This window comes from Typopeltis vanoorti, chromosome 18 (genome assembly GCF_054136105.1).
Source record: "Typopeltis vanoorti isolate ZY-2024b chromosome 18, IOZ_Tvanoo_1.0, whole genome shotgun sequence".
In the NCBI taxonomy this organism is placed as follows: Eukaryota; Metazoa; Arthropoda; class Arachnida; order Uropygi; family Thelyphonidae; genus Typopeltis; species Typopeltis vanoorti.
Window position 1 is genome coordinate 6,866,678 of NC_143566.1, and position 21,307 is coordinate 6,887,984.

General features: G+C 35.8%; 1 protein-coding gene across 1 annotated transcript in view; it reads right to left on the reverse strand.

Annotated features, from left to right (window-relative positions):
* Nucleotides 1-9,423: 9,423 nt before the first annotated feature.
* LOC150096475 (ciliogenesis and planar polarity effector 1-like) overlaps nucleotides 9,424-21,307 on the reverse strand; it is a 614,243-nt gene continuing 602,359 nt past the window's right edge. Inside the window, exon 21 of the mRNA XM_090408080.1 lies at nucleotides 9,424-9,942. The gene's annotated coding sequence lies outside the window, so the exon portion shown is untranslated. The remainder of the gene's footprint in view (nucleotides 9,943-21,307) is intronic.

Below are 21,307 nucleotides of genomic sequence, written 5' to 3' on the forward strand. Positions count from 1 at the left end.
TTTATAAATTTATCTGTAGGGATTGCGTAATCAGTATAGCAGTTGTCGTCATCATCATCTTCATGCTCTCCCATTTGTTGTGCGTTATCCTCACTTTCGTATATGACGTGATCTTCAGATCCATCTACTGAATTACTTATTCCACATTTAAGAAATGAGCGTTGAATCATTTCAGATGGTATCGAATCCCATGCTTCTTTAACCCAGCTGGTGACTAGGGTGATCTCAGGCTTCTGAAAATTCCTGCCCTTTGTCATGTTCACCAAACCAGATGACATCCATTCTCTCCATTTTTCACATAAGTGATATTTAAATGGCTTATTCAAGCTGACATCAAGCGGCTGCAAAACGGAAGTTAGACCACCCGGCATGACTGCTAGGTCTGTACATAGCTCACATGCTTTCTCTTTGCTTGCCTCTGTTAAATGCGCCTAGAACATATCCCCGACTAGCATGCTTTGTTGATGTAACAAGCTACCTGGACGTATGTTCCATATTTGATCCAGCCACAATTGTACACCTTCTTCATCCATCCAACCTTTCTGATTGGTGCGAACAATTACACCTGGTGGAAATTTCATATGCTTCGGAATTTTCTTCCTTTGAAATATCACTGTTGGCTTTAATTTGGTTCCGTCTGCCATGCATGCTAGAACAAAGGTAAAATGTGTTTTTTCATGTCCCATTGTTTTTATGAAGACACCCTTTTCACCAGCTGAGTTTACTGTTCAATTCCCAGGCATATCAAAGTACATGGGCATCTCATCTATACTGCCAATTTGGGAAAGTTCATATCTGTGACACTTCCATAATTTTATGATAAATTTATGGAAGGACTGCACTTTTTCTTCAAGCTGCTTTGGTAACTTCTGCGCAATTTTTGTTCGGTGTCGTAATGTTAATGCTTCGCGTTCCATAAACCTGTTGCACCACCTAGGCGAAGCAAGAAAAGATGAAATACCTGGTGTGTCCTTGAATTTACCATTCTTGAGTTGTAGGGCTCGAAAACGAATTGCATTTCTTGTTACTATAATGCCATCTTGTCGTTGCGTCATAATCCATTCATTTAGCTCTTCTTCGAGTTCTGGAAAGGATGCTACATCTCCACGATGGGCATGTTTCGTTTTGGGGATTCTTTCAAGACTGTCTTTTTGCTTACGCCAAAGTCTAATATTCCTCTCTTCTACACCAAATTCTCTCATAGCAACACTGTTATTATGTTCTTCTGCAAACTGCATGACACGCAATTTAAATCCTGCTTCAAAAGATGAACGTTTACATTTCTGTTGGCTCATTTTCAGGCTAGGTTTGTTTAATGAATAATATTTAAAATGAGCTGTGGTTAAACCGATATACCTAACTGTGCTCTATCTATCTCACTGTGATCTATCATTCGGCGATGAAGAGCGCATGCACAGATACGATGCTTGCTCGGTCGCCGAATGCAAGTCGGTCAAGTAGATTTGGTTGCATAGGCATTAAGTAGTACATATTGCGTGTGCAAGTCTAATAAGATGTTATATTTTTTAGGATCCGCATATAATGCGAACCCCTAACTTTAAATAGTATTTTTTACCATAAATTTTTCGCATTATACGCGATAATATACGGTAAACCAGTTATCCACAACCCACCTTCCCCCCCCCACAAAAAAGATTACTCTAAATCCATCACCATCTCCTACATCCGAGGACCTCAGAAAAAAATCAACAAAATCCTAAAAAGCATGACTTAAATGCCTATTATAGAAAATTGGCATCCCTTATCCACTCCACTAAAGACCAACCACTTCCCCTAGACCTACCTGGTGTATACCAGGTCCCTTGCAGCTGTAAATTGTCACTTTGGCCAAACAGGCAGGACAGCAAATATCAGAATCTCAGAACACAAGGACTACATCCGATTTCACCAGAACAGCCACTCTGGGCTTGCAGACCATGCTCTGGATACCCACCACAGAACAAGGTGGAAGAAAGCCACGGTAATACACCGCAGCAAGTTCAAATATGAAAGACTAAGCATGAAATCAGCCTCAGCCCTTAGGAACAAGCCAAACCTCAACAAATTTGGGTGCATTAGACTGCCCCAAATTTGGGAAACATATATCAGAAGAACTTCAGCCTAAAGGCCAATAACTACCAATATAGCCCGCCAGGGGGGCATCAGGACTTTAGGATAGCGGTAGCTTCCTCGCTTCATTTCTCATTTGCTGTTATGTAGTACTTGCATGCACCTGTTCTTTATTTTAAGTTCCCAAGAAGATGGCAACGTGACGTTGCCGAAATATCGGAAAGTATTTATTAAAGTTATTTTAATTTATATTTCTAGTGTACGCTGTCCATTCCTTAATTATCATGTTTAGCCAGTGTATAAGCCTTTCAACAAGAATGTATAAACTTTATACAAACAAAAAAAATTTTTTTTCTTATTTTTACCTCAAAACTATGATTTTTTGTGAGTACTCTAACCTTAAATGGTATCGTTACTCCAGCAAGCAAAGAAAAACTGAATGAACTATTACTACTAGCTGACAAACGTGATGCTGATGGTATCAGCATCTAGGAAACTAAACTTCGACAAACCAGCAGACTAAACATTAAAAACTATGATATCATACAACAAGATACATTTACTGACCAAAATGGAGGACTGATTCGAAATTTGTCCTATAAATTGCTGAACTAGACATAGTAGCAGAAGGAACTGAAATACAAGGAATTCAAATACTGGAACTAAGTAAAAGGCCATTAAACATAATCAATTGTTATCATCCTCCTAACAAACTAGGAACAAATATTTCCAGCCTATCCCATCTCAATGAAGAAAATTCCATTATCCTAGGAGATACGAATAGCAAACACCTGTTATTAGGTTCTGAGGAAATTAATTCAAGAGGAGAAAACTCGAGTAACTTCTTAAATGAAATAGGACTAAAAACCCTTAACAATAGAGAACCCACTTATCTATCTCATTCTTATGGTATAAAAGATGCCCTAGATATTACTGTTGTGTCTCCAGATCTTCATAACAAAGCTATCTGGTCTGTTCTGGAACCAGTAGGAAGTGACCATACCCCAATATTAACTAACCTAACTCAAAAACGACCAGACCCACCCAAAAAAGAAACCATCTTTGGAACTTCCAAAATACAAATTGGGAGAATTACAAGAATAAAGTAAACAAAATGCTAAAAGATCACACATATCATGATGATAACCTGGTTGGCCAAGTGGTTAGTGTATCCACTTTCCAGCCAAAAGGCTGCAGTTTGAATCCTGCTGTGGGCATGGATTTTTGTGACTGTCTGTGAAAATACTAGTGGTGGTCGTGGTTAGTAGATGGCATTGGTGTAGATCAGTGCTTCCCAAACTTCTGGATGTCAGGGCTCCTTTGGAAAAATTAAAATATTTCACGGTCCCCCTCGAAAAAAAATCGTAATATAGACATACTGTATATTATTATAATATTTATTGTATTTATATTCAATACAAAACAATATAAATACAATAAATATTATACTAAGGCAGCAAATATTGCAAAAAATCAAATGCAAATATTACATTTTTAGCATCTTACATACACATTTCACATGGCACATTATCTCATATTTTTATATAGATAGGTATATTGTTATTGTACATTTGCAGTACAAGCACATGAAATGTAAGATGATTAGTAATAAAGAAAGAATTAAAAATATAAAAGGAGTTTAATAACAATGTAATGTGGATGTGTTTCAATACTGCTACACAAAAAATCAATATCAGGTGAAATATTTGAAACTGCAATTCTTAGATTTCTACTTTGAAATGAAACTTATATGAATAAGTATATATGCAGAAAGCAAAATTTGTAAACCAGTGCAAATGTGTGATTTTTTTCCATTAAAATATAAAAAAATAACAAAAAAAAAATAAATAATAAAAATTAAATACTTTTCTTTTAAGATAAAAAATCTACTTAGTCTTAAAACATTTTAAATTTGTTTTCATTATTTCATGGACCCCCCTCAACAAAACCTACGGCCCCCAGTTTGGGAAGCATTGGTGTAGATGATGTGGTTCGCTGTAGTTGGTGGATTGATGTGGAGAGTTGTGGAGTGGGTGCCTTCCCTCGATATGTCTTTGGACTCCTCCTTGGAGGTTTCATGTAATAATAATGACCTAGACAAAAACTATATAACTTGGAAAAATACTATCCTAAATGCAGCAAAGAAAAGTATCCCAAAGGGATACAGGAGAAAAGTTATCTCAAACTACACAAAGGTTGACCAAGAACTTGCCAGTAAAATAACTAAAAGAAATGAATTAATTGACATCTTAAAAATTGAAAGCTCTCCAGAAACCATGATAGAGTACAATCAGACAAATGTTGAAATTAAATAAACATGTAACATACTACAAAGAACTAAGTGACAGGAATTCTGTCACAACTTAAATCTAAAGACTTCGGATACCAAACTTTCGATATTGACTACTAAACAAAAGAGACTTACCAAGATTTGGTTGGAAATATTATAATTGGAGACATGGAGATTGCAAATACCGTGGCCTTTCATTTTCAAAATATAAGCAAAACAGAGATTCATTCATTTCATATGGTGATCCAACAGCCGTGAGCCCCTTTTATGGGGAGGTACAGCACCACCTCAAACCCCCCCCATTTTTTTTATCTGGGCTCGGGACTGGCATAGCTGACAATTCAGACCTATGACTGGAGGGATTGTCAAGTATTCCTGACTGTAATCCATGTGTGTTCACGGGGCCGGTTTGCCTGCTTGTGGGATGTTGTCGACGGGAATCGAACCTAGGAAACTCATTCCCCAGGCATATGGAGCAAAATAGAGATGAATACTAGCAAAGACCATCAAATATCAAAACAGGCTTGACAGCAGAAAAATGCTGCAAATTCTCCAAAGTATAAAAACAAAATTATTTTGGGATCCATTTACGATCTCTGAATTTAGAGATGTCTTGGAGCAACTAGATACAAATAAATTATGTGGACTGGATAACATACATGGAATTATGTTCAAGTATCTTCCTTCCCTAGCCCTAGATTGGCTACTTCACTTATACAACAATAGCCTAAAAGAAGGAAAAGACTGGAAATTGTGATTATGGCTGTTTTCCAAAAGACTGGAAAACAGCCATAATCATACCAATTTTAAAGCCTAACAAACTTCAAGACCAACCAGGAAGTTATAGCCCAATTTCATTGACTTCCATTCCAGGTAAACTGATGGAAAAATGATACTCCAACATTTGAACTACTATCTAAACAAAAATAGTATCCTACCACATTTTCAGGCTGCCTTTAGAAGAAATCACTAGAGAATGAATGAATGTTCATACCTTTGACAAGGTGTGGAGCCAGAAACTCTATTCCAAGCTTTATCATATTGGAATAGAAGGAAAGGTTATAAACTGTATTTATGACTTTCTAAGAAATAGAACAATTTGAGTTAGAATAAATAATACTCCTTCTTCCACTTCTTTTTCCAATCTACTTAAATGACTTAGATAAAAATATAAACAAAGATAGCTATGATTGCTATTGATTTGGTCCTATTCTCAGCTCATATCAACTCATAACAGCTGAAGGTCACTTGAACAAAGTCATTGAAAATTTATCTATACTATCAAAACGAAAAAAATCCAAATGATCCCTAAAATCAGAAATTGGTGTATTTACAATTAATATTACCTCAGAAAGTGGAGACAAAAGATTAAGCTAAACAATCAACTGGTTACATTTAATAAAAACCCAAAATACTTGGGAGTTCCTCTGGATTCATTAAGCTTTCAAACATATCAACAATGTTGCAGTCTGAGCAAAAAGAAGACTAAATAACATTTAAGGTATCTCTGGTGGACAGTGGGGAGCTGATGCTAAAACCTTAAAAGTCACATATGCCTTTATTATCCGACACATAATGGAATATGCTTTGCCCATCTGGATGCAAACATCACAAATTAGTTTAGACAAGCTCAAAAAAATTCAGAAAAATGCAGACAGAATCATATGTGGACTAAGGAATACAACTCCTGGAAAAATAGCAGAATTTGAATCCAACCTTCTTCCTTTGAATATTAGATGACAAGAAAATCTTACTAAATCTGTAAGAAAAAAGAGCCAATCTTGCACATCATAGAAGAAGTAAATTTTTTAAAAAGTGGCAACCAACAAACAGAAGAAAGAAAAAAATCAACAATTCATTAAATTGTGGAAAATAAAATTCCCTTACAGTGTCCACATAAAATAGCCAACTACCCAGCATTTCTTCCAAATCAAGACAGGAAAAATACAGTTATTAATTTTGAAATAGGTAAATACGAGAAAAAAAGCCTAGAAAATCCTGAAATTTTGAGATCATTAGCTCTTTCAAAAATAATGAAATATGGACCTGATTCAACAAAGATCTACATAGATGGCCCCAAAAATCCAGATGGCAATTCTGGGAGTGGCGTACTCATCTACTGCTCTCAAAATATCATCATCATCATGATTTTCAAGAATTCTGACTTAGAGTGGCCTGTTTCAGCCTTAGAAGTCATCATTGAATTCTCTTTAGAGGATGCCACAGATTCCTTAGCAGCCCTTCAAGCTATTAAGAACTGGAACACTAGCCACCAAGAAATATTTAGAGATATATCAAAAAACTATATGAAGATTCCAAAATAATTTTTCAATGGATTCCATCCCATGTAGGATTAAAGGGAAATGAAACTGCAGATGAAGTAGCAAAAATGGCTGCATCAAGCAATACCACAGACATTGATCTTTTTAAAACTAATCAAAAAGAAAACATAAAAAGAATTATTCTCCAGGACATGACTCACCACTGATATTTAGCAGAAAACCCAGGAACTACCATTGACTCTAAGTTTAATCGATGTGCCACTACTATGATCGCTCGCCTCAAAACCAGTCACATACGATCAATCAAGTTTAGCAATAGCATAAATCTGAAAAATTGGTAACATCAAAGAAGCACCACCACTACATTTACTAACTTGTATGTATATTTTTAAATGTGAAATTTATAACAACCCAGAAAAGATGCTTTAGAAAATACATGAATTTGATCTTTATGATCTGGTGTAATAATACCATGGGAAGGTATTATTACATAAATCTGTAATTATTATTACACAGATACTACCCAGACTGGTTTCGACCTTTATTGAAGGTCGACCTTATCAGTGGGAGCCAGACCCAGAAATGATAGCAAGGTTGAAGTAATGTAGACTATATATGAGTTGCACAGTTATTAAGTTACTTCAAATGCAAACTTTGCTTGCTTACACTTGGATAAACGATTAAACCAAGAATATAATTTCTCGGCATCTTTAATTTACAGTATAACCAAGTGGAAAAACTTTCAACAACTATCTCTAATCAGGAGTATTTTAGTAATAAGGTTTGATACCTTTAGGCTTACTTATATATAGAAATATGACTTCTACATTACTTCAACCTTGGTATTCAAAGCAGATCTGGGTAGTGACCCTTTCCATAATGCATAACATTATACATTTTCATAAGGATATATGCTTTGCATTATGAGATACTAAGGCAAGTGGTGTGAAGTCATTAGTGTCTATATACGAGTTGCCCAGTTATGAAGTTACTTCATGCACAACCCTTGTTAGTTGCTTACATTATGATAAAGGATTAAACCTGGAATATAAGTTCTTGCCATCTTTAATTTACAATCTTTTCAATAGCCAAGTCTGCTCAAAGGATGCTGCATTGAAATCCAACTTGCACACAATTTGGTCCTTAAAAGTAAAGTTACGAACCTTCACTGTGTGCTTGCATGTTCATTATTTCACATCTCCAATTACAAGGGTGGTCTGAAAATTTCTCAGCATCGACTACAGATGGCAACACTATCAGCAAGATTTTTTTTTTCTAAGTTGGTACATCTGTCATAAGCATTCATGTGAGATTGCCAGTCATTCTATCAAGTAGTTTGTTTTATACAGCTGTCTGAAGCAAAAGTGTTGTCCATATCATTTGAAATGGTTAAAATTGAGTATCGTGCAGTTATAAAATTCTTTGTAAAAGAAAGTTTAATGCCAAAAGAAATTCATTCGAAGTTCATAAAAGCTTATGGGCACTTTTCTCCTTTGTTTTCAACAATTAAGATATGGGCTGCCAAGTTAAAACATGGCCATACCAGCCTTGAAGATGATCCACGTGAAGGACATTCAAAAAGTGTATCAACACCAGAAATCATTGATCAAGTGCACAATATGATATTGGATGACCGGCGAGTTAAAGTGTGTGAAACTGCTGAGACTATACGCATTTCAAAAGAACGTGTAGGATATATTTTGCATGAAGAATTGCAAATGAAAAAGATTTGCGCAAGATAAGTGCTATGCTTGCTCACAGCAGATCAAAAACATACTTGCATGAAAATCTCTGAAAAGTGCTTGGAGCATTTTAACAAGAATAAAACTGATTTTGTGCGTCGATTTATCACTATGGATGAGACTTGGATTAACCATTACACACCAGAATCCAAACAGTAGTCAAAACAGTTGACAGAAGCAGGATGTTCAGTGCCAAAGAAGACAAATTCGGTTCCATGCAGGAAAGGTCATGGCATCGGTGTTTTGGGATGCTAAAGTCATTTTGTTTATTAATTATCTTGAAAAGGGTAAAACAATTACTGAGGAATGTTATTCCGATCTTTTAACAGAGTAAACAAAAAAATTTGTGAGAAAAGACTCGGTTTGCAGAAGAAAAAATCATCTTTCATCAGAACAATGCACCTGTCCGGAAAGGTATTTTGGCAATGGGAAAATTAAGAGATCTGCACTATGACTTGTTGGAAAATCCACCCTATTCCCCAGATTTGACTCCCTCTAACTTCTATCTCTTCCCAAAACTAAAACTCTTCTTCGCTGGTCAGCATTTTTCTTCGAATCAAGGGGGGGGAGGGGGTTGCAGCTGTAGAGGAGTATTTTGCAGATCTTACTGAGAACCACTACAGGGATGGGATAATGGTGTTGGAGCATCGCTGGAATAAATATATTATTCTTAAGGGAGATTATATTGAAAAATAAAAAGAAATTTGAAATTATGAATTTTTTTTTCATTGTTAGGCCTAGAACTTTTCGGACCACCCTCGTAGTTTCAAAAAACTGCATCGTTCAAGTAAAGTACATGAACAAAATTGAGAGAGACAACATCAGGTGCTCATTAGAATTGTATTTATTTAATTACATTAAAATAATTATAATGTATCAAAAAGAAAATAATTTAAAAGATATAAAAGCGAGATGCTAATAGAGAGAAGGATAATAAATAATTCATTTGATTGTCTTATTTTTATTACTAGTAAGTAGTAATAAAGCAATATATGCACATATATATAAATATATAATACATACTTAGCAGTCTAAAAATAATTAAAATATTTCTGCAGATATTATAAAAGACTTCTCCTTACTTGCTGATAATAGAGCTACTGCAGTTCATACCAAATAAGAAAGCATAATTTAGCTCTAATATCGTTTACTCAACCAAGCTATGATGAAAACAATGAACTATCTCAGAAACACATGGTGGTTATTGACCAATATCAGGTCGTGTATGAAGATATTGACATACTTCTTATATACATGAAGGCAATTGGTCTAAAAAAAGCCTTAAATGCTTGTGAATTTTAATAACAGTATAAATCATATGGCAGTCTCTTTCTTGTTAGAAATGAACTTCCAGTACTCCATTTATGATACTGACAGTCCTTAGTAATTAAATCTGTTATTCACATTGGGCATCCATATTTCACACTTCAGCTCCAAGGCATGATAATAACTTTGATGGAGAACCTCAGTCAAAAAGAATGAAGGGACAAAACTTTTTGTGAGTAGATTGGATTTCAGCTTTAAACTTTAAGAGGAACACGTGCAGCAAATCTTTGAACTAGCCAAAAGACACAATACTTAGGTAAGCAATAATGACACCATTTTATATAAAATATACAAGATCATCAATTCAGGTTTAAAATCTCTTCTCATAATATGAAAGCATATATTATAAAGAGTAAAATGAATTGCTATTTAAAAATAACAATAAAATAAAACAGCCTTTTTTATAATCTGAACTTTATTAAACACATTAATTATACTATTAAAGTATATAATCATAACTTTTCATGTTTTATAGTAATCCCATTCATAAGAGGCTGTTCAACATAATACACCAGTACAGTAGGTGAGTAGAAAACTGAAGAGACAAAAGAAGAAATTTGACAACATTGGGTTTAAAGATCTGTAGATTGTGCTCTTTAAGAAATACACTGGTTTCCATAAATTAAAAAGAGAAAGAGATAAATCACAATAACTCAAAAACTGTATGATAAATTTTTATGCAATTTTGGAGAAAAGCAGTATGATATGAGATGTGAAAGAAACACCCACAGAAATCATAAATTAATAGTTTCATTCATTAACAAATGGATACATTAAGACAATTTCCAAAAAAAGAAGTTGTCAAAATGATTCAATAAAGAATGGTCACTCCTCACAACAATACTTCATACTTTTTGAAATAGTCTCATGAGCTCAGTTGATTCTGCAAAGCTCTGTTAGGTCTTAGAAGTTTTTTTTTTTTTTTTTGGGAGGGTGGGGGAGTACATTTACCTCAGGCATCCTAGGCCCCAATAACATTAAGGTCTAGGACCAGGTCTGACCCTAATGTTATTAAGGGTCAGGAAACCTGTCTGGCCAGTCCATAAGTACAATAGTCTCTTATAGAAGAGACTATTGCACATAATGGACAATAGGCTCTTCTTGAAGATATTGGGTCCAAGAGCTTTGCTCAATGAGAATGACTATTATCGTCTTGTAGAATAAATGATGCTCCTATCATACCTGCATATGGATAAACATATGGGCCAGGACTGTTTCTATAAGTTGCAGCATTCATGATTCTGCTAGGAAGCATGTGAAAATTGGTACATCCACCAAAGGAGATGCCTCCCCAAACCATTGCACTACCTCTACTTCATGGATATTAGAGGGTGATAATGTGTCCCTCTCTCTCACTTTGTAGAGCAAATTAGGACTTGTCTGAAACAATACTGACCACACTGGTCTTAGGTCCAATTGATGTGGAAATTGGCTTATTTCAAACATTCTCTCCTATGGTGTGAGGGATAGGGACACAAGACTACCAGTGGCCTAGCATGTAGACAACCTTTGTGAAGACTTCTGCACATAGTGGAAGCAGATAACAATGTTCCTGTAGCTGATGCAAGTTTAGATCATAGCTAATATGGGGTAGCACTCCTGTTTCGGTGAACAGATAATCAGAGAATTCAGTCACCTACTGTAAGTTATAGTCACTGGCTTTACTTCACTGCATCTCTAGGTAATGTTTGTGACCACTGGAATTGCTTCCACAGTCTGTGAACCACAGAATGACTCACCTGCATCCACTGGCTACCTCCACCTGACTTTGGCCAGGTTCTAGTTTTATGATGGCTCACCATCTGAATTCATTGGTTAAATCAGCTTCTATATATGAGTTGTTCCAGTCTTGAAAATACTTCAGGTGAAAACGTTGTTTTCGCTTGGATAAAGGATTAAACCAAGTATATAATTTCTTGGTATCTTTAATTTATAATGGTTAAATAATGTCTTGCAGCCACACCCGAGAATTTGCTATCAAAAAATGCATTATCTCACTCTAGACAAAATGGAAAACCATTCAAAAGTGCCTGCTTTTATGCCATGGCTCATTTTTATACACGATAACCAGTCTCAGCATCATTTTTTTAAAGTAATGAACCTATATACATAAGTTTTTTCTTCCCTCTGAGTTACTGCAATTTTTCTCTTTGCTTCTTAATTTATGGAAGCCAGTGAGAGAGAGAGAGCTCAGTAACAAAAAATAAAAAAAATCAGCAAAAGGTCTGAACAAAGAGGAAGAAAAATTTGTTCTGTGAGTTTGGTGCTGAACTGTGAAGGAGTGTTGAATAGATACTGTGTTTTAAAAGAAAGGGGAATTATTGGAAACCATTTTTGATGAACAGTGACCATGGAAACATTTTTAGAAATTGCAAGCAAAAGAAACTGAATGTCTCTGCAAAAGAGAGTAGAGTAAATTACTGGTTAGAGAAGTGTCATTAATCGACCAAATTCCTCCCTTCTGTAATGACTGAAATAGCTTTAGGAAATCAGTAGAGAATTCATTACAATGTGAGAACAGCACTCTGTGATTAGACGGATTTGTTACTTAATGAGTTAGCAGCTTTTCCCAATAAAGTAATGAATTCAGCTAAAGAAAACACTTCATTTCTTGGCTGCTGAGAAGGCAATATTTGGAACAAGTTTATGACAAGAGTGATTGGAAGTTAAAAGAAATCCCAAGAATAGAAATCTCATCGTGTCTTGAGAGATCTGTGTGTTATAAAGAGTAATACTGCAAGATATTTTTGTGAGAAAAGAACAGGTTTGAGTTTTACTAGCACAGAAATGAACAAGGTTATCATCATTACTCCATCGAATATTGGTTTGGTGATAACAGTTTAGATTTGTAGAAGTCAAAATTCTGGAAGTTTTCATCATCTGTGTGGTGCAATCTACTACCACCAGTACGTTGTAAGAATTGCAGTCAACTGACAAAGATCAAGTACAGACAGCAGGCAAGGATTAAGTGAAGAACTTTATGGAACACCAGCATTAGTTGCAAAGCATGAATACAAGCATTCATCCATAATTACATATAACATGCATCCAAACAGAAAGGAGACAACTGAGTTTAAGAAGACAGATCACGATTTACTTAATATGCCTTCATGTCATACCAATCAAATGCTTTAGAGATATCAAGAACAAGCAATTGAGATTCCTCGAACTCTATGATGGCATCATTCCAAAGATGGGTGACAAACAGAGGATGTCTCTGGTGATCAATACTGGCAACTATTTATTGGTTCACAGGCATCAAGGAAGTTGAATTTAAAGGTTTTCTCCATTACTTTAGAAATATCTGAATAGGGTGAAATTGGGCAGTAGTCTGATAACAGGGATTTATTGTTCTGCTTAGGAATGGACACAATAGACTAATTTCCAGTCTGGAAGGACATATAACTGTAGAACATCAGAGAATAAAAGTTGAGCTAAACAGAAGTCAATTTCAGGGAAGAATGGAATTATACAGATCTGATGGATTGTATTTAAATGGCTTTGAAGTGAGCAAACTGGAGAAACTGTTGATAGATGGAAGTGCAGAATGTGAGGTAAGCAAGAGATCTGAAGTAAGAGGTTAAGTGAAAGATCAAGAGAGTGGTTTTGAAGAGACTGAAGTATTTGGAAGTGGAAAGAGTAGTAGTAGTGTGAGAGATGAAGAGAGAAAGGGAATGCAAGAGGAACAGGGATATGGGGTGGGAGTCCGAGTGGATGGGGGGGGAGCATGGCATAAGGAAAGTCAATGATGAGAGTAATGGTGAATGTATGAATGGGTATGATCAGAATAGAAATGGACTAGATCAGGATGTGAGTGGGGGTAGTTGAGACTGCAGATATATGTGGTAAGTGGTTACTGGGCAAGGACAGGTGTGGTAGGAAAATTACAACCAACAAGTGGCTTAAGGTAGGACTGGTTAGAGAGCTCAAAGTGAACTACTATGTTTGTTTACAAATGCCAGGAGTATCAGAAATAAGGGTTATTAAATTGTTTCACTGATTCAGTTTGTTTATCCCAAAATCAATGAAATAAATAAAACATGGTTGAATGAAGATGATATCCTAAATGGGATAGAAATGGAACGGTACAGTGTTTTTCATAAGGGGGGGGGGAATGATGATAGCAGTGGGGAACTATGTCCACATAAGGTAGACATGAAAGAGAGAAATAGTGGCAATGGTTATAAGGCAGTGTGGTGTTAAGTGGAGGTTGACAGGAAGGCATATTTAGTTGGATGTTGCTATAGGCCATAGGCCAAGGAATGTGGAGGGTGTTAATGAAGAAATGTATAAGCAAATTCAGTTAGTAGACAAAGAAAGGGTGATTATTACTAGTGAATTTAGTTATGGTGGTATAGACTGGAATGAAAGATAGCATTTGGGAATAAGATAAATGAATTTCTTGAGCGACCACTATTCTCAGGTGGTATGTAAAGGGAAGGAATGTAAGGACCAAGAGTTTTAGATTTGATAATTTCATCAGAGGATGTAATTGTGAGAGGGGTTTCACACTTTCCTCCAGTTGGTGAGAATGATCATGAAGTGATCACCTGAGTTGTGGCTAACCATATGAAGACTTCTGTGAGAAAAAGATATATGTGAAAGTACAAGGCTAGTGATTATGACAAGCTTAAGAGATAGCTTGGAGCTATAGAATGGAATGAAGAGTTGAATGGTAAGGAAATAAATGCTGCTCAGGAACTAACAAAGAAATATATAACAGTATCAATGTGTGAATGTATTTTGAAGATCAAAAGGCTGAAAAAGATAGGTGTAAAATGGATGGAGCATGAAATCTGGAAGAAGAAGGTACTTTGGAGACAGCACAAGATGAGTAACGGTAATTATCAGTTGCATGAAGAGTATAGAGAGCAGGCCAGGAGAGTGACTCAGTTAGTAAGGACAACAAAAGGTGTAGTAGAAGCAGAAATCAGCAAATGAGTTTTGTGATTATGTGGCAAGTAAAAGGAAGAATGGTTATGGTAAGATGACATTAATGGATGAAAGTGGGAGATTGGTGACTGCTACAAAGAACATAGTTAAGGTGCTCAGCAGTTCATCAGGGTGTCCCATTCTAAGTGTGAAATCAAAAGCTCAAGTGTAGAGAATGAAATGAGAGAAGACTTAATGGTGAGTGAGCAAGAGATATATGAAAGCAAGCTAGATGTCTATTTCCAGACCGAAATATTTGGTTAATTAAATATCTTTCTTGTGTTTACATGCTTATATTATTCAGTCTTTATGTCACAAGTATCCTTAAAACACACTTAATCCCTCATTAGGAGAGCTCAACCAGTCCTAAGTAGTGCTGCCAAATGAAAATGACTAAAAACAGCTAAATCTTTAAAAAAAACAAAAAGAGCTAGAAAGAGCTAAAAATAAAAATCTGAAGCTAAAATTGTAAACGTAGTAACTGATACTTTTAAGTTACTTACTTTATTCAAGTTGAAGTGATACTTGCATATAAGTGACTAAATACATCTTCCATGTGGTCTTCTGCACTTTATTTACCCACAGTTTCAGTTTGATTTTCAGCTTTATTATATGTGGTCAATGTTCCAATATTACTCAGTGTAGATGCTGGTATATGATAGTCTGAACAGCACTTGTTACGCCTGAGGCCATATTTGATTGACAAAATAGCTGTCAGCATTGGCAATTCCATCTTGTTTCTCAATTTAGTTTTAACTACATTCATGGAACTAAAACTTCGTTCAATTTCTGCATTAGAATTTGGCAATATTAATAAATTTATTGCACACTGAGCAATTTCTTTAAATGGATTCATTCCAGATGCATCTTTATATTCTCGTACTTCAGTCCAGAATAGCTCGGTGTTTTCTATATTTGTCCATTTATTTAAGTGGATAGTATTGTACTGGTATTCAGTAGCAGCAACATCATTTACTATTTTCAGAATTATTTCTAAGATGGGAGTAGCAGGTTCTTTTATATGATTGAAATGTTTTAGGGTATTGTCAACAGAAAAAGAAGACATCATTCTTAAAATATTAAAGTTTTCAGGCAACCTTTGCTTAAGCTGTTTAAAGAGTGAAGAAACTGTTTAGCTCAGTCATCATTTTGCATTATTTCTTTTGTATCATCAACTCTGAAATTTTTCTTTCAAATCTATAACCAAGATTTGGGTTGGGATCCAAATAGTCATCAATCTAACTCTAGAGGGTCGACTGTGGATGGTGCTAGCACTAACATATTAGCAATAGAGCGAATCAAAAGAGAAAGGTCTTCAAATAATCTAATTTTATCTGCACTATTAGATTCAAAAATTTTGTTAACCTGCTGAACTTGAACAGAATGTAAAAATAGGAGGTACAGCAGATTCCTTTCATCTTTGTACAGCTCCCACAATTGAGCTTTGCAACATTTCTCAGTCACACTCCCGATTTCGAAGTGAGTTTTAATTCCAACCACTGGCTCAGAATTCTGTCCACTGCAAGTTCAATGGAGAGCCACCTTGTTGCATAATTGCTTACAATTTTCAGAGGTGGTGCATCATTTTCGTTGATAGTTTGACAGAGCTCTTTGTATGCTGCTTGTCTTGAAAAAGAATGTGAAAACCACTTATACGTTTCAGTAACTTGTGCAGAATCTCTCCTAAGAAAATTCTAATTTTCTTGGGAGAGATTCTGCACAAGTGTGAGACATTGCCAGTTGTAATGAATGGCAAACACATCTAATTAAAATTAAGGAGGGAATATATGCCTTCAGTTGTTCATAAATGCCATTATTGACACCAACCATAACACCGCCGTTGTCTGTATCAATTGCAATGAGATTTTTAATGTCCAGTTTCTTCGTCAAGAGCTCTTTTTTCAGTGCAACCACAATACCACTAGCGCAACACCTTTCTAGAACCACCATGCTCAGAAATGTATGCATAATGTTGTTGAATTTCTTGCTATAATAAATGATGGCCATTCCTAAAATCTTATTCATTGTGATATCATTCGATTCGTCTATTGGCAAGCTGAAATTTTCATCTCCAATGTCCACAATTAGATCTTCTTCAAAATGTGCACTTAGAATATTCTTTACAATTGAAGAGCACTTAGTTCAGTGCATTTGTACCTTTGGCATAATTTGACTCTCTGGGATGATATTTTTGCAAAGATCTACTAGATGATCACAACTGTTGAATGATGAGTGACAACAAAGAAATAATGCTAACCTATGTTTAAAGTTCGCAGTCTCAGACTTTTTCACAAGCATATTTGTAATAGGAACAGCCTTATATGGAACTGTAGCAAGATGTTTCTTAGTTTCGCTATGCTTTACAAACTGACAATATTTAGCAGCTATATCACATCTGCAAAACTTACAGTGGCATTCTGTAGTGTCAACAGGAACTTCACACAACCATTTATTAAACATTCCCATTTGCAACCACTCCCTCCTAAATTTTTGCTTGTAAGCTTTATTTTTCACTTTGCTCATTTTTAAAGAAGGGTATACAACTCTTTACTGCAACAAATTACGATCAGTCTTTGAAAACTTCCCACTCGCTATCATAACTACCAACCAGAACACTGTGCAAAGACTAACTTGTAGAGGTGCTATCAACTTTAAGGCGACAAAATGGCAGACTGTTGGGCCACTGACTGACTGGCGTCATCATGCATTTGAAACGTGTATGATGCTGGCACCAAACGTACAATACAATTCCTTATCAAATGCGAACATCTGGAAAACTTTTAAAACAATTTCTTTAACAATAAGTTATAAAAACAACTAAAAAGAGCTGAAACTAGGTCTGAAGGAGCTAGATTTGGAGCTAGGTGCTAGATTAAAATTTTTGGAGCTAGGGAAGAAAAAAAAAGAGCTAGATCTAGCTCCAAAAGAGCTAAATTGGCAATACTAGTCCTAAGGAACAGTTGAGAAAAAAAAAGGGGGGGGGGAACCTACACGAATAAATAAATAAACCATGTTTCTTAAGGGAATGTTCCAAGGAGTTAGTGTCAGCCTTGGCCTACCTATTTAACTAGATTTTTGCAACAGCACAAGTCCAAAAGAACTGGAAGGAAGGTAAAATCATTCCACTGCACAAAGTGGTTAATTGGTAGAGACTCTGTTACTAATGGCTCATGCAAAAAGTTAAGCAAGTTTGAGCAAGATTAGTAGTTGGAAGGGATTCAATCATTCGATGCTGTTGGCACACTTTCCCTCGATGAGTCTTTGGCCTCCCAGGAGGTGTCACATAATAATAATAATAATAAGGTTAAGGATACAAATTATAGGACAAAATCTGCACATCTGGAGTTAAGGTATTGGAGAGGTTAGTGAGAGATAGGGTACAAACTGTGGTGATAACAATGATATTCTTTGTGCTTGTCAGTATGGGGTTTGTTAAAGGGAGATCAAGTTTAACAAACTTGCTTATGTACTATAACAGGGAGGTGAATGTATTGGACAAGGGAGATGAATACAGTGGCATACTTATTTTGCAAAGGCTTTTGACAGATTGCTACACCAGAAGTTAGTCACTAAATTGAAGTAGATGGGATTGGATGATAGACTACTGAGTTGGATAGGTGATTGGCTATGATACAGGTATCAGCAAGTTTTCTATGGGGGGGGCACTATCTCAAAAGAGATAAGTCACTAGTGGTATGCTGCAAGAGTCAGTTTTGTGAGTTTGGGGGACCATTGCTATTTAATTTGTATAGTAATGATATTGAGATAGATAACTATATATATATATAGATAGATAATTGTGATATACAGCTAATTGAAAATAATGCAAAACTGGGGAATGTGATAAGGATCAAGCAGATGTGGCCTTACAGGATGACTTGAATAAATGGTATGAGTGGGCAACAGTATGGAACTATCATTTCAATGTTGCCATGTGTAAGGTTTTGAAATTTGGTAGGAAACAACAGGATGACCAGTATACCCTTGGCAGGGAAATTTTGGAGGAAGTTAGGGGAGATAAGAGACCCTAGAGGACAAAGTGGTGGTGAACAAATTTCAGAGATCACATTACACAAGTTGTAAAGATGTCGCATCAGATTAGCAATGATGCAGAGTACCTTATCTTGTAGAAATAAAGAGTTTCTGGTTCTACTGATTAAGGCATTGATTAGGCCTCATATGGATTATGCACAGATTTGATCCCCTGGTTATCATGGTGATGAGGATATGTTGGAAAGGGTCTCAAGAAGACTGATTAAGGTTAATTGGCCTTTGGGATGTGAAATATATATTTTTGTGGGATATGAGTGTGTGAGTTTGTGAACAGGAGGAAGAGAGGAGATATGACCGAGACGTTTAAGTTGGTAAAGGGTTGTTACCAGGGTTGTTAATGTGGAAGAAATTTTTTTCGTAGACTAGGGGAAGGGGATGGAACTTGGGGACATACCGAGAAGTTGTATAAGGAGAGCATGAGCAGGAGGATAAGGAGTTGGTTCTTTGCATGGAGGGTGGTTGGTCAGTGGAATGCTTTGCCTGACATTGTGGTGAATGCAGATACATTGAATGAATTTAAAGCAGAGTTTGATGGACTTTGTGTGCAACACTATTCGCCTCCTGCAATGAGTCTTTTGACATCACGGAGGTCTAATGTGAATAATAATAATAATTCTGAAGCATTACATCTCAGAGACAACTAGTTATATTCAGCAATAACAATCAAGGAAAAAAGGAGTTGCAATAGTATTCAACACAAAATACGAGGCTTATCTTTTTGAATGGCAGGCAGTCTCAAGTAGAGTGATTTAGGCAAATATCAGAATGGGGAAATTGGACAATGAGACTTATTTGTGCCTATGGTCCCACAGGTTCTACTAAGGTAGAAGTGGAGGAATTTTTTGATGCTTTAGAAAAAGCAACTGACACAATGAAAAAGGAAAAGTTGGTCCTTGTTGAGGATCTAAATAGCAGAGTAGGAAATGATTGTGAGACATACAAAAATATTTTGGGAAAATTTGGAGAAAAGAGCAAAGCTAATAATATTAACAAATACCTGTTGGATTTTTGCTCAGGACATGGATTGGTTATTACTAACACCATCTTATAACATAAAAATGTGCACAAATTCACATAGAGAGAAGAGACAAGGAATAAGAAAAGTCTCATTGACTATGTTATTGTTGATAGTGATGTTTTCTCCCTGGTGCAGGACACCAGAGTGTACAGAGGATTTGAAATTGGAAGTGATCACTATTTAGTCTTGAGCAGGATAAAATTGAATTACATATTGAAAAGAATAACATGTAAGAAAGTTTTAAAGCAAATAAAAGTCTACAGCTCTCAGATGTGAACTATAGACTAAAATACTTAGAGATTATTGAAGAAAAAATGAAAGAGTTTGAGAACAGGAACCAAACCTTGGATATTCAGTGGCAAGCCTTGAAGAAAACCCTGATTGATTCAGCCAAAGAGGCATGTGGTGAGGTTGTCTGCAAGGATAGAAAAATCAGGATGCCATGGTGGACACAGGAAGTTAAAGAGGCAGTGAAGGAAAAGAAGAAAGCATATCAAAAGTTCCTGGCAAATAAGTCAGCTTTTGCACTTAGAGAATACAGAGACAAATGTAAGAAAGCTAAACACTGTATAAAACTAGCTAAACAAAAGTCATGGGAGGACTTTGGCAAGAACATAGAAAATAAATATCAGGAAGGTAGTAAGATATTCTGGCGATTGTTGAAGAAGCTTAGAAATGGAGTAAAGAGTGCTGTAAAAGGAGTTAGAGATGATAAAGGTGACATGAAAACAGGAGAAAAAGATATCCTTGACGTATGGAGTAATTATTTCGAAAAATTGCTAAATGAAACAAGCAGTGATAGCACAGTGGTAAAAAACACTCAACAGGCATACAGTCAGAAATACATATCCATACTTGAAGTAGAAAAAGCCATCAAAGGTTTGAAATGTGGAAAGGCAGCAGGAGTAGATGATATTCGACCAGAAATCCTGAAGTATGGTGGTATAAAAGTCTTACAGTAGCTGCACTGCATAGTTCAGAAAGCCTGAACAGAGGGACGAATTCCTGATGATTGTAGTAGAGCTCTAATAGTACCCATATATAACAAGGGAAATAAAACTGAACGTGAGAATTACAGAGGTATTTCCCTACTGAGTGTTCCTGGCAAAATCTATGAAAGTATACTTGAGAAACGGTTGAGAAGAATTATGGAAGAAAGCTTGGTGAAGAACAAGCTGGATTCAGGCCAAATAGAGGCTGTCAGGATCAGATCTTCACTTTACGACAAATTGTTGAGAAAGCATGAGAATATAACAAAGATCTGTATTTAAGTTTTGTCGATTTGGAAAAGGCATATGACAAGGTGCCAAAAGAGAAGCTATTCAATACGCTACAGTTATATGGTGTCAATGGGGCATTATATCAAGCAATACTTAGTCTTTATTTGAGTTGTAAGTCAGCGGTTAGAATTGAAGGAAGTACAGGAAGATGGTTTAATGTTAAATATGGTCTGAGACAAGGATGTACATTATCTCCTCTGTTATTCATTATCTATATGGATCACATTATGAAGGAAAGTAGTATTAAACATGATATCAGAATTGGAGATATTAATGTCAGCTCTTTGCTTTATGCTGACAATGTTATACTTGTA